The sequence below is a fragment of the Anser anser genome, assembly GCF_964211835.1.
Source record: "Anser anser genome assembly, chromosome: 11".
Lineage (NCBI taxonomy): Eukaryota > Metazoa > Chordata > Aves > Anseriformes > Anatidae > Anser > Anser anser.
The window spans coordinates 844,529-859,048 of record NC_139732.1 but is presented as its reverse complement, the minus strand read 5'-3'; the positions used below and the strand labels follow the sequence as shown (position 1 = coordinate 859,048).

Here is a 14,520-nt window from a genome sequence, read left to right as displayed (position 1 = left end):
TTTTAATTAAACAAGTCTTTGAAGCAACTTTTCCAACACCGCCATACTTCACTTCTTCCAGTTATTTTCTGTTTTACTTAGCTGAAATGTTTTTTTTTCTTCCAAGCTTGAGGAAGTTTTCTACAAGAATGTCCCGTAATGATTTCATAAACTCTTTTCGTTGTACCTAGCTGCAATAGAGAGTGCTTTTATTCAAAAACCTGCTGGTTTTCTCTTCCAAGAAGTAGTGGGGTTTTTCCTATCTCTTCACTGATGGGAAAGGCTGTAGGACAGTAGCTTGAGGGGCTGCTAATGCTGTCATCAGTGAGCCGGGAAAAGGCAGGAGTCCGAAACGGGTAAAAAGTACTTAAAAGGATACCAAAAGAGTAAACGGTACTTAAGCCGTGGATGTTTCTTTTTGCAGGGATGCTCTGGACCAACCGCTTCTTTCTAGCGCTACCTCAAAGTAACTTGCAGATAGAACTCACAGGGAAGGTTGATCAAATGGTGATGATCGCTGTCATTCTGCTGGACACGCAGATACTTGCCTTTCGTTTTGGCTCATTTTTAATACCAATTAACTTCAGTGCCTCGCGTTAATAGACACCGTTTGACTGCATCGGCAAATGTTTCTGAGTCGTGAGTGTCGTTAAAGGCCTGTCACCTGTTGTGGTTTAACCCGGCTGGCAGCTAAACACCACACAGCCGTTCGCTCACCCTCCCCCCTCCCTCTCTGGGATGGGGGAGAGAAACGGGAAAGTGAAGCCGGTGAGTTGAGATAAAGACAGTTTATTAAGACAGGAATATAATAATAACAATAATAGTAATAATAGTGATAATGATAATAGTATTAATAATAATAATATGTAAGAAAACAAGTGATGCACAACGCAATTGCTCACCACCCGCTGACCGATGCCCAGCCTATCCCCGAGCAGCCGGCCCCCCACCCCAGCCAGCCACCCCTATGTATTGTTTAGCATGACGCCAGATGGTATGGAATACCCCTTTGGCCAGTTTGGGTCAGCTGTCCTGGGTCTGTCCCCTCCCAGCTCCTGCTGCACCCCCAGCCTGCTCGCTGGCAGGACAGAGCGAGAAGCCGAAAAGTCCTTGGCCTGGTGTAAACACTGCTCTGCAACAATTAAAACATCAGCATGTTATCAGCGCTCTTCTCATCCTAATCCAAAACATAGCACCCTACCAGCTACTATGAGGGAAAATTAACTCTGTCCTAACTGGAACCAGGACAAACTGCTTCAGCACTTTTGATCTTTTACAAACTCAGCTAAATTATTTAAGTTCTACTTTGGGCACCGTGTTCCTTCATCAGCCAGGATTTTGTGGATAGAGTTGAGTCTTCTTATCACGCGAGGCCAATAAAACAACTGAGTAATTTAAACCTTTGTGGCTGCTCCCACCCCCAACACTTTCCCATTCCCATGACGACTTCTCATCCCCCAAATGACTTCTCACCCCCAGGTCTCACTCGGGGACCCACCACCCGCAGCCGCTCCCCATCAGGAGCAGACATCCCCAAACCAATTGGCGACGCGGGCAGCGGCAGAGGGCTGCGTTCAGCCCCCACCCCCCCCACCCCCCCCCGCAGGAAATAAGTGCAGGCAGAGGCTTTGCAGGGTGGAACAGTTTGTAATTTATTCCCGGGGTAATTAATTGTGGCTGCCACCCCCAGCCCGTCCCCAGGTGAGGCCCGGCCGCCTGCTCAGGCGGGGGGCCCGGCCTGCCGGCCCGTGCGGTCTCCGGCCCCCGGCTCCTCCTGCCTGACCCTATGCAGCCAGGACGTGTCCCCGACGTCGTCGTCCTGCTGGGACCTTGGCAGTCTGCGCCCCACCTGCCCCGCGTGCCAGGAGAAGCTCCTGACGAGCTCTCCTGCCATGGAGGGGCTGCGCTCCCTGCGCCGGGGCGAGACGCTGCGGGAGCGGTAGCTGGAGGGGCTCGTCTGGCGCTGCTGCTGCTGCTGCCGCTGCCCCAGCCGTGCGTTGCGCTGGAACCTCCTGCGTGGTCGTCGGGCCAGGCGCACGATGCCAATGATGTGCCCGCGGCACAGCGGGCAGGTGTCTCTTTCGGCAGCCCAGACGTGGACACACTCCAGGCAGAAGATGTGCCTGCAGGGGTCGATGCGAGCCGCGCTGGACATGCGCTCCAAACAGATGGGGCACGTCTCCTCCTCGGGGGCCTCCTCTGGCTGCCGCCGTGGCCGCCAGCTCATGATGCCTGTGGCCGCCGCAACGTGGAGCTGGTTTTCGTCTGGGGGAGGCTGCCCTGGTGCCAGGCACTTAGCAGCAGCCTGGGGTCTTCAGCACCCCCCGGGTCGCCGGCAGGACCTCGATGCCTTGCGTGTCGCTGTCTGGATCTCGACGCTTGGCGTGACACCAGCAGGACTACTGCAGATAGGAGCAGGAAGAAAACATTGCAGCAGCAAAGAGACATCAGCTTTCTAGGTTCAACCAATTGTCTAGAGTACTGTAGCGGTAACTGTTCTGTGTATGGATTGCAGACATTGCCGTTAGAATGGCAAATCTGCTTGTGGTAGGTTATACATGGCAAGACCGCGCTTAGGACAGATGAGGCAGATAGATGTCTATAGATTTGAGAACATTACCGAAGGACCTCGATGGCTCGGGTGCAACAGCAATGGCTTCGCGTGTGCCTCTCGGCACACCTCCGCCTCTCTCTTTCCTTCTAGCCTTAGGACCTCGAGCTTTCGATACCGCTAGCTGGACTGGCCGCAGGCGCGCCGCTCAGGGCATTTATAGCCAGCCACCTCTTGTGAGGCAATAGGGTGACATCACCAGGGTCTCGGGGTGCCCATCAAGCACTGACTTGATGGGAGTCTCACGTATTTGAACGTATTTGAAGTGACACTTTATTCTTGATACCTTAGGGCCCACTCCTTGGCCCACTCTTGGGTTCGGTCTCTTCCGAGATGGCTTTTCTTAATTAGCCTAATACCGCTCTCCTTGCTTGGCTTCTGTCAGCATGGAGCAGCCATCTCACATCAGCATTTTCTCGCAACAGTCAGGTGATCTCTGTCAGTGCTGCCAACAGGGGCACCCCGAGACCCTGGTGATGTCACCCTATTGCCTCACAAGAGGTGGCTGGCTATAAATGCCCTGAGCGGCGCGCCTGCGGCCAGTCCAGCTAGCGGTATCGAAAGCTCGAGGTCCTAAGGCTAGAAGGAAAGAGAGAGGCGGAGGTGTGCCGAGAGGCACACGCGAAGCCATTGCTGTTGCACCCGAGCCATCGAGGTCCTTCGGTAATGTTCTCAAATCTATAGACATCTATCTGCCTCATCTGTCCTAAGCGCGGTCTTGCCATGTATAACCTACCACAAGCAGATTTGCCATTCTAACGGCAATGTCTGCAATCCATACACAGAACAGTTACCGCTACAGTACTCTAGACAATTGGTTGAACCTAGAAAGCTGATGTCTCTTTGCTGCTGCAATGTTTTCTTCCTGCTCCTATCTGCAGTAGTCCTGCTGGTGTCACGCCAAGCGTCGAGATCCAGACAGCGACACGCAAGGCATCGAGGTCCTGCCGGCGACCCGGGGGGTGCTGAAGACCCCAGGCTGCTGCTAAGTGCCTGGCACCAGGGCAGCCTCCCCCAGACGAAAACCAGCTCCACGTTGCGGCGGCCACAGGCATCATGAGCTGGCGGCCACGGCGGCAGCCAGAGGAGGCCCCCGAGGAGGAGACGTGCCCCATCTGTTTGGAGCGCATGTCCAGCGCGGCTCGCATCGACCCCTGCAGGCACATCTTCTGCCTGGAGTGTGTCCACGTCTGGGCTGCCGAAAGAGACACCTGCCCGCTGTGCCGCGGGCACATCATTGGCATCGTGCGCCTGGCCCGACGACCACGCAGGAGGTTCCAGCGCAACGCACGGCTGGGGCAGCGGCAGCAGCAGCAGCAGCGCCAGACGAGCCCCTCCAGCTACCGCTCCCGCAGCGTCTCGCCCCGGCGCAGGGAGCGCAGCCCCTCCATGGCAGGAGAGCTCGTCAGGAGCTTCTCCTGGCACGCGGGGCAGGTGGGGCGCAGACTGCCAAGGTCCCAGCAGGACGACGACGTCGGGGACACGTCCTGGCTGCATAGGGTCAGGCAGGAGGAGCCGGGGGCCGGAGACCGCACGGGCCGGCAGGCCGGGCCCCCCGCCTGAGCAGGCGGCCGGGCCTCACCTGGGGACGGGCTGGGGGTGGCAGCCACAATTAATTACCCCGGGAATAAATTACAAACTGTTCCACCCTGCAAAGCCTCTGCCTGCACTTATTTCCTGCGGGGGGGGGTGGGGGGGGTGGGGGCTGAACGCAGCCCTCTGCCGCTGCCCGCGTCGCCAATTGGTTTGGGGATGTCTGCTCCTGATGGGGAGCGGCTGCGGGTGGTGGGTCCCCGAGTGAGACCTGGGGGTGAGAAGTCATTTGGGGGATGAGAAGTCGTCATGGGAATGGGAAAGTGTTGGGGGTGGGAGCAGCCACAAAGGTTTAAATTACTCAGTTGTTTTATTGGCCTCGCGTGATAAGAAGACTCAACTCTATCCACAAAATCCTGGCTGATGAAGGAACACGGTGCCCAAAGTAGAACTTAAATAATTTAGCTGAGTTTGTAAAAGATCAAAAGTGCTGAAGCAGTTTGTCCTGGTTCCAGTTAGGACAGAGTTAATTTTCCCTCATAGTAGCTGGTAGGGTGCTATGTTTTGGATTAGGATGAGAAGAGCGCTGATAACATGCTGATGTTTTAATTGTTGCAGAGCAGTGTTTACACCAGGCCAAGGACTTTTCGGCTTCTCGCTCTGTCCTGCCAGCGAGCAGGCTGGGGGTGCAGCAGGAGCTGGGAGGGGACAGACCCAGGACAGCTGACCCAAACTGGCCAAAGGGGTATTCCATACCATCTGGCGTCATGCTAAACAATACATAGGGGTGGCTGGCTGGGGTGGGGGGCCGGCTGCTCGGGGATAGGCTGGGCATCGGTCAGCGGGTGGTGAGCAATTGCGTTGTGCATCACTTGTTTTCTTACATATTATTATTATTAATACTATTATCATTATCACTATTATTACTATTATTGTTATTATTATATTCCTGTCTTAATAAACTGTCTTTATCTCAACTCACCGGCTTCACTTTCCCGTTTCTCTCCCCCATCCCAGAGAGGGAGGGGGGAGGGTGAGCGAACGGCTGTGTGGTGTTTAGCTGCCAGCCGGGTTAAACCACAACAGGTGACAGGCCTTTAACGACACTCACGACTCAGAAACATTTGCCGATGCAGTCAAACGGTGTCTATTAACGCGAGGCACTGAAGTTAATTGGTATTAAAAATGAGCCAAAACGAAAGGCAAGTATCTGCGTGTCCAGCAGAATGACAGCGATCATCACCATTTGATCAACCTTCCCTGTGAGTTCTATCTGCAAGTTACTTTGAGGTAGCGCTAGAAAGAAGCGGTTGGTCCAGAGCATCCCTGCAAAAAGAAACATCCACGGCTTAAGTACCGTTTACTCTTTTGGTATCCTTTTAAGTACTTTTTACCCGTTTCGGACTCCTGCCTTTTCCCGGCTCACTGATGACAGCATTAGCAGCCCCTCAAGCTACTGTCCTACAGCCTTTCCCATCAGTGAAGAGATAGGAAAAACCCCACTACTTCTTGGAAGAGAAAACCAGCAGGTTTTTGAATAAAAGCACTCTCTATTGCAGCTAGGTACAACGAAAAGAGTTTATGAAATCATTACGGGACATTCTTGTAGAAAACTTCCTCAAGCTTGGAAGAAAAAAAAACATTTCAGCTAAGTAAAACAGAAAATAACTGGAAGAAGTGAAGTATGGCGGTGTTGGAAAAGTTGCTTCAAAGACTTGTTTAATTAAAAAGAAGGAAAAAAGCAAGTTCCTACTGCAATCCCATCTTTGTCAAACTGATGGCGGGCACCAGTACGATGTGTTCAGCTAACACAGGCTGGAAGTTGTAACTGCAGCTGTGAAGTTTACCCAGTAAAAAGACTCCGCAAAGCATTCTAGCAGTTCCGATGCAATCACTGCTTCCTGAATTTGTGACTCACGGTTAACACGGCAGTACAGGAAGAAGTCTGGCATTCACTGTGCTCTTACGGTAAAGAATCTGCCCTGCGCACACCATCCCAAGCCAGGTATGCGCTCCTAACAGGAAAGGACGATAGGCTGATAAGTCTCAGCAGAGGGAAAAAGACATCAGAGAACTACTTTATAACAGCAGCACGCGGGCTGCAACCAACGTTCTCTTCCTCTCATCATTTTCATTTCTGTGGACTCCAAGAGAATACACTCCCAACATTTTTCAGCTCTGGAGAACAAACAGCCCAACCAATCTCATTCACTGAACTACAAAACTGGTATTTTCGCTATCTAGTCCGGAAAAGGAGGCGCACGTCTCTAACGTACAGTGTAGAGACCTTGTTAATAGGCAAAGTCTGCATAAAATAGGTGGCCACAGCCTGATTTTCTGACGTTCAGGGCCTTGGGTCACACACCACCACAGCATCAGACTTAATGAAGTCACCAATCTATGTGGGCCTCTCGTTACACAGGTCACATGTTATGGACCAACCTCTCAAAGGCCAAAAACCAGCACTGATACTGCCGGGCCAACACATATCTGTAGCATCCCATTTCTGGGTGACAACACAATGAATGTTTCCACAAAGTACTCGATGCAACCTAACTACTGTGTTTGGTGATGCAAAGCAAGCCGTGTCAAAGCAGCGTAGCACCCAGGCACATTCCTGGAAGATGTTTTGCTGCTCACGTTGAAGAAAATAGATAAAAAAATCCTGTGCAGTTTGCACTTCTGAGCTCAAGTACCACAGCTATGCACTACAATTGAAGTGGCATCAAAGCTTGTAAGGTTTTGAAGCTTCAGCACTGCCATCCAAATTCAAGGAGGCTGCATCTATTATCTTGAATTTGCCCCAGCTCAGTCCCCTGAAACAATTCCATAGACACGTACAAGCAACCCTTTTCCCACCCAGATTCTTTGCTTCATCTATTCCACCTCTACCTTGTGTCATATTCTTATTAATCTGCCCCTCAAAAGACTCCCTGGCTCACACAAAGAAGCAACCCAACAAATCCCTGTTCCCAGCCACGTTGCTTTCATGCTTTGGGAAGAGTTAACTGCAACAGCTCTAACTGTGATGCCACCTCACCCCCTCCACCTATGTGAGGTTCTTTGCCTTCTGTCTCCTCCTACGTGTACACCTGCACTAGAACCAGGAAGAATGTGCTTCCTACAATACTCCAAGAGCCTCTTCTGTTTCAGGATGTCATCATTTCAATTCAGGACTGAAAGTATTCCTAGCAAAAACCCAACAGCTAATAGCTAACAGAAGCAGTTGCTGGTGATCAGCTACAAGTAACCTGGAAGTACTGAGGAGTCACAAAAGAGAATTTGCATTACATTTAAGAACAGCATGCAGCTTAGGACCACTGCTTTCACTGACTACACTAAGCCATAAAAAAGAACTGGATTCTTACCTGCCATCACAGCAATTATGGTTTATGTTGCCCCCAAAACACACACGGCAGTACCAGAACTGTGTCAACTAGCTTTAACAGCTTCCCCAGCTATTAAGTACAGTAATTTCTGCTTCCTTTTTTTTCTTGGAGGAATATTCTTTTGTTTCCAGCCTCACTTACTTATTATACACACTGTTAATTAGCAACTATTTCTCCATATTCATAGGGTTATGGAGTCCCTATGACTGGAAAAGACTCTGTACCCTTCAAGATAAGAACAGCATAAAGGCAGCAACTCGCAAGACTGCTCTAGCTTAAAGCAAAGCTTTCCTCATTGCTCTCATCTCCTTTGACTTGAGTACTGTCATCCTTCTACCAGAGCTTTAAAACTTCATTACCGTGAATGAAGGAAGACCAGAGCAATCAGAGAGGGTAGCAGAGGGTATAACTTAAGGAGCTGTTACTAGGATTTTTTTGTTGTTCCTGGTGGACTATTTTTCTCCTTGCCAGCAAGGAGGGAAAACCAGCAAGTTGTTTTCTCCAAGATTTTTTTTTTTTAGGTTTAAGAACACGGATTATGTTGTAGCAATTTCTTCGCTGTAAAGCGTCAGCTGAGAAGTCTAACAGTAAGAAGGGCAAGGGAAAACTGAATGCTGATGCAGAGAGTGCCAGCAGACATCATCCTCATTCCACGGGATGTTTGTAGCTATGGCAGTTGAAGTCTACACTTCCATATGCTTAACATACCCTATTTATAAGCCAATTTTAGCTGACCTAGCATGTATCAGTAGTACAGTTAGAGCCAGCAGCCTGCAGGAAAAAGTGGGCACAGGTGTTTCCATAGCAAGGCCTGTGAGTGTCTCCCATACATACTTCCAGTCTAAGCAAGCACATGAAAGGCTTGGCTTGTCGCTTACCTAAGGAACCAGGAAAACAAGGGGAAGCTAGATTTTGCTTGTGTCCTAATGCCCATATAAAAATAAAGACAGATGAAATACCCTTACTACCTTGTTAAATTCCATAAGCCGGAAGAGAACGTGCTGCACACAGGTACAAGTAAAATCCCTTGCTGGCAGGTTTGCAGAAACAAATTTTTTATTTACACAGGCAAGTCTATCTTTAGACCCCATTTACCTCTTTACATTTCTCGAATATTTACATGACTTCATGGTGCTCCAAGAGAGTGATGAACAAAAAGATTACAGAAACTGTCAAAAGCATAGCAAAAAAAACCCAACCTATCATTGTGCTTTAAAACTTATGAGCTAGAATAATGTAGAAGAAATGTAGTTTTAGCACTTTGGTCCTAACGGTCATGCTCTAGAAGACACTTAAATAGCAGAGGGGATTTCAGAAGTGACCGTATCCAGAGGTTGCCAGTGACAATTCATGAGTGAATCGTAGAGTTCTTCGCTTGTCTCCGTGAATTGTCTGTTCATTTCATCAACATCCAAGTAGAGCTGTGGATCTGAAAATAAAAGCCTGGTAAGTCCAAGTATCAAATCTGAGGCATGCGCACAAAAAAACTTCACGTGAAATGGCTAATAAAATGTATTTTAAGCTAAGTGTAATAAGCTATTAGATCTACTAATTTTAGTGAGGTATTTAGTCCTCTAAAATTTTGAGCCTCACAACTCCAACTTTTGGGAATTTGTATATTAGAAGGCTGGGACTAGAACTGTCTTTCAAGATAAAGACAAAGACAATGTTTAAGATAGTAAAGATAACGTTTACGGATAATCAGCCATGAAACCCTCCCAAGAGTCATTTAATTCACTTCTACGGCAATACACGTTACATAGGATAGTTTCTAAACACTAACACAAAATGCCTCCACGTGAGGAACTTTGCAAACCTTCCAGGACACAAATATGTTTTGTACCGTATTTGTAAGTGCAAGCTGAATCCTCCTTTTGGAATCTGCAACATAAGCTTTTACCTCAGGGTGGAGAACAAAGCTTTTGCATATTACTGAGCTTCTAATATAAAATCTGTTTAGCGGAACCAATACAAAGAACAAAATTCTGTCTTAGACCATTTTCAAATGGGAATGAAGGCACAGGTACAAGAAACCTGCTGCGAAGCATTGACAGTGTCCCGTTTTACTTGATGCGGTCAGTGTATGCTGTATCAGCTTTAAAACCCCAGCTGATTGCAGATCAACCCCACAGAGGTTTGACCTCAGCTGAATTTTCAAGATGTTCTTCATCCAGTAGAGGTTGGCTTGTATTGTTAAAAGGCACAAGGATGGCTAAACTCAAGTGACAATGATAGAACCCTTATTACCGTCAGTAATTAGGTCATCACCGATTGCAGTCATAACTGAAGATTCCTGAAAGACAGAAAAGGCTAAGTTTAATCATAACTCATTTCAGAAAGCATCACAGATTCAAAGTGCTGCAGTCTCAACCCATTCCTTCTTCCTACAACTACAAGGATAGATGGCATTTTATCTATTTATTTTTAGAAGAAAGCCAATATTACAGTACAGGTTGGAAGGGACCTCCGGAGGTCACAACTAATACATTGACCACGATAAGACCACTTAAAACAACTGTTTAATTTGCTTTAAGCAAAGCAAATCAGAAGAACAGGAACAGAAGAAGCGTACGCAATTATGCTGTCAAAACCATTCTTTGGTATGCGTGAACAAATAATGGTGTATAAATCACTAATTCTATGGATTTACTATTTAAGCACTTAAATACAAACACCTCTGAATGGAATCTGCTCTTTTAACTTCACACTAAGCAGAAAGCATGTTTTCAACTTCGGATTCTTTTTGCTGATTCACACAAATCTGTACAACGTATTATCTGTGAAATATTTTCTTTACAGCAAGCGTGCACTATCTTTACCTCAAAAACAGCTGGAGCCATTAAAGAATCTCCTAAAGAGCAGTCTCCAACAGCTTGCATGCTGTCACAGGGAGCATAGGAGCTGTAGTTGTAGTCAGCGTAAGCATCGTAACTCCTCTGCGAGTAGTAGTTCTGGTAATCTTGGCAATAATCATTATGGTTGTATGACTGGTACCGCTGCAATTCTGCTTTCAGTCTGAAACATGAGAAGTTGCATACAGTCAGAGAACAAGAGACTGTAAACCCAGTTCTGAACTTAAACAATTTGTCAGCTTACATACTTCAAAGCTTAAAAGGAAGCTTTCCTAAACAGTCACCTAAGTGACAGCTTAAGTCACAGCTCAAAACCTCATTTCTATAGAAGCAAGCATCCTCACCTTTGCCAATACCAGAAGGAATTGTTCTCATGGATTAACTCCAGAGCCTTGACATGGTTACCTGTACACATCAAGTATTTTTAGCGTTGGCATAAGCAAGCTGCTGCTATGTCTCTGTGCTTTGCTAAAGATTGATTTAAGACCAGAGACATTTATCAAGCACAGCTGCTTTAAAGATGCAGTCTTAACCCTTCTATCTTTTGTTTGGTTAATTACTAGATCTTATTTCCAGAAAGAAGTGAATGGAGTCAGATTATCCATTTCAAAGAAGCATCTGACGCTGCCTGTCAGTTTGCCATGTCTACCTCCACGTGCTCAGTTTTTTTGTTTGTTTAAAGTCCATTAAACATTCAACAGCTGCCAACTATACCGCTCAGGTGAAGTCAGTCTTGCTTAACAACACAATCGCGATTCTTCAGCATGACGCCTTATTATTAGTGGGAGCATTACAAAATACACTGGTTCTTAAGAAGAAAGGGCCAGCTGATTAGCTTTCACTACTTTCCCTTTCAAGATTTTCTCAGGGGCAGCTTCAGACTAATGACAAGAACCAAGACAAGTGCTATCTGTACTAAAACTGAGGTACACTGCATAAAGAACATTCAGATAACCCAGCTGCATATTCAAAAAAATCTGCTGTTTAGACTTGTCTTCACTGATTCTGTACAGGCAGACCTCCTGTGGTTGCAGTGCCCAGTTTCTCTGACTTGAATTGGGGATGCAGAGAAGTGAGTTCTATGCTTTTGGGGAAGAATACAAGCTGAAGGCATTCTGAAATAGCTTCCAAACTAAGCAAACATGAGGGACAAACTAATCCAATGGCTGGGTATTTCAATGCTAAGAGAGCACGGTACTCAGCCATTCAGAAACGTATTACTGATGTGTATTTTAATACCTACATTTGTTTCAATACTGCAAAGCTACACAAGTTCTAATAAAGAGGTAATCCATTGTCTTGTTACTGTAGTAAACAAACAGAAGATACATCATCTTACGTCTTCTGCTTCCAACTGCACTCTTCCTACATACAGTTGTGTAGGGAAGGAAAATCTGAAAATACTGTTGACGTTCTTCTGGATAGCCGAAGCAAGAAAACATGTTTGTGGCTTATTCTTGTTTTCAAAATAAAACAATATTAATTTAATCAAAAAATTTTGGCAAAGAAGTTTGGACAGTGCTCTCTTGGAGAAGAGCATTTCCATTCTAAAGCAGAAGGAGGCAACATTTGCAGAATTATGCTAGGTAAACAGAAACAGAAGTGTCATTTTTTACTATTTAACAGAACACACAAGCTAACCTCATGAACATACTGAAATTGTTTATATGAAGTCCTGTTTTGTCAGTATCCTGGATCAGAGTTCATCAAATTTGGTATCAATTCTTTAACCGTTCAGAGACCTGAATTGCCTTAAATAAGTGATAGAACTGAGCCGGTAGAGTAAGAAACCCTCTCAGGAAGTGCTAAGCTTTAAACTCCCCATTGCCCTAAGCTCATGAAAAGCAAAAAATAGCATTCTAAACCTGTTCTAGTAATAACGCCTTTGGCTTTCTCCCTGCGTTCCCATTTTTTCCCCCCACTTCTTTCCTGTCAACCCACTGTAAAACTAGTTATGTGCTTCTCTCAAACTAGAGGGAAAGCTCTAAGAACAAGAACTCCCTAGCATATAAAACCACTTGTTGTCCCTTCTACCTTATACAGGCCCAAACCTGAAAATATTTACCAATGCATTCAGCTTTGCTACTGTTGAGAAACAAGGCTGGTTGCAATGGCAGTTAAGCCCAAGCTGCGCTGTCTGGCTAGACTTAACAGTTGGATTCCCCCAGCCATCCTGAAGCAGGTTGATGAATCCAGGGAGTCAAAACATAGGACTTCTGCATTTCTGGTTTTGTAGACTGCATCCTGTGTGCAGCCACTACAGCAAGGGCCACAGACTTTCCAAAGGCAGAGCTACAAGAATCTGATTATTTAGAATAACTGTATCAATGCACAACTCCTTGGTTACCTTTTAGAAATTCCTATGCTCAGCCGGATTCCTTTTCCCCCCAGACCTGGTGCGTTCTGGCAGTCTTGCAGTGCCCTCATCTGATCACCTTGCTCACCAAATCTGACATAGGCATACCCTCTACTATTTTCAAAAGGGAGAAAACCAATTCTAGTATGCATAACAGTTACAAAGCTAATGAATTCAATTTCTGTCTTCTACAAAAAACAGAAGATAGCAGCTACTATAGCTTCTATTACTTAAGCAACCTCTCTGGCATGTGCACGTGCACAGAAAAGGCTTTCACCAAATTAAAAAACTTGGGCCAGAAGCAAAAAGCTTATTCCTTGGTAGCATTAAGATGCAACTCACTGAGAGCCAGCAAAACAATACATTTTAAGTGCTCTCTGCGTAAGTAATCAGATTCCATATTTCTGCATATACAGCAGTTAATCAGTTAGCACTAACCCACTCCTTTTGGAGCCACAAACTTTATTGGTCACAAACACCAAGAGCTGGCTGTAATTATCTGAACCAGTATTAACCGGTACCTCTGAACTCTTCAAACAAAAATATCTTTCAGGTGCTCTTAGAAGAACAACATCAATTGCCTGCAACAATTTGATGGCTTTGCTAAACGGAGCACTGAAAAGCACAGTGGTACAGTTTCTTTTGTAGCCTGTTCAGAAATTATAGCCCCGTGCCTACAGCTTCAAATCAGGCCAAGCTTACCAGCCCAACTCTTACAGCTTAAGTTCACTGCACTCGAATGCCTTCAAGACGTGCTTTTAGGAGCCATGGAGAAGAACCCTCTGGTAAGACCACCATTATAAAGTACTGAGTGTTGTTTTACACTTAAAATAGAACTATCTGTTACAGTCATTCATCAGCTTTCCCTAGGCTGCTGCTCTCTCACTACTGAATGTGATCCTGCTCTCAGTTTCCCACTAACTTTTTCCCCCAGCGGTTATGGCCTCTTTTCATCTATGACACTTTTAAGGGACTACACCGTGTTGAAAAATGCTGGTTAACATTTCCTTTTACACAAGGTGCCTCATCGAATTTTCCTGACTAAACCAGACCCCAGAACCTTAACTAGAAGAGGAAGCACACAAACACACACGCCTCCCTGGCCACCATATCTCCCCAAAACATATCTGTTCAGTAACAGACCAACTGTAAGAATACTGCGATTAAAATCAGTATAGCTCTATACACTGCTTTTGTTCGGGATTACTAGCTAATGTCCTTCCCCTTACCCCTTCTGGAATTAATACTGAATTCTGTACTCCAAAACGCGGTTCTTAAGTCATACAAATGACATTTAACAATCAGAATTTTTCCACACAGTGATCCTCAATAAAAACTTCAATCCTCTACTGCAGTCTTTCAACAAATTAAAGGAATACAAAACTGGCTAATAACTGTTCAGTGATTTTTGGACCTTTGTAGCACTAGAGTAACAGCAGTACACTCTGCAGCATAGTTGCAAGTATGTGGGAATAATCTCTTTTTTTCTCTGAAAAGTGTGAGGCCTCTATTTCACCCTACTAAAGATTTTACCACCAACTGTACTGCTAGCATTGAGACACTGCAACTTCTGTGCTTGTATGAGATGCAGGACAGGTTCCTTAAGGTGTCGCAATTTTTTGTCTAAACCTAGTGTTGAGATCAAAAAAGGGATTGCTACTAATTTCGTACGTATCAATAACCAGGACAGAAGACATGCTGCATATAGGAATTAAACTTTTTCTAAAGCTCTAGTACATGAACATATCAAATCCCGCAGATTTTTTCTAGTATGGTTTCAGAGGTCTTACTTGATGGACA

The 14,520-nt window shown here is 46.0% G+C and overlaps 1 protein-coding gene across 1 annotated transcript in view; it reads left to right on the top strand.

Moving 5' to 3' along the window:
• LOC310905450 (nuclear pore complex protein Nup153-like) overlaps window positions 1-14,520 on the top strand; it is a 148,036-nt gene that overhangs the window by 10,826 nt on the left and 122,690 nt on the right. The gene's annotated exons all lie outside the window — the stretch shown is intronic.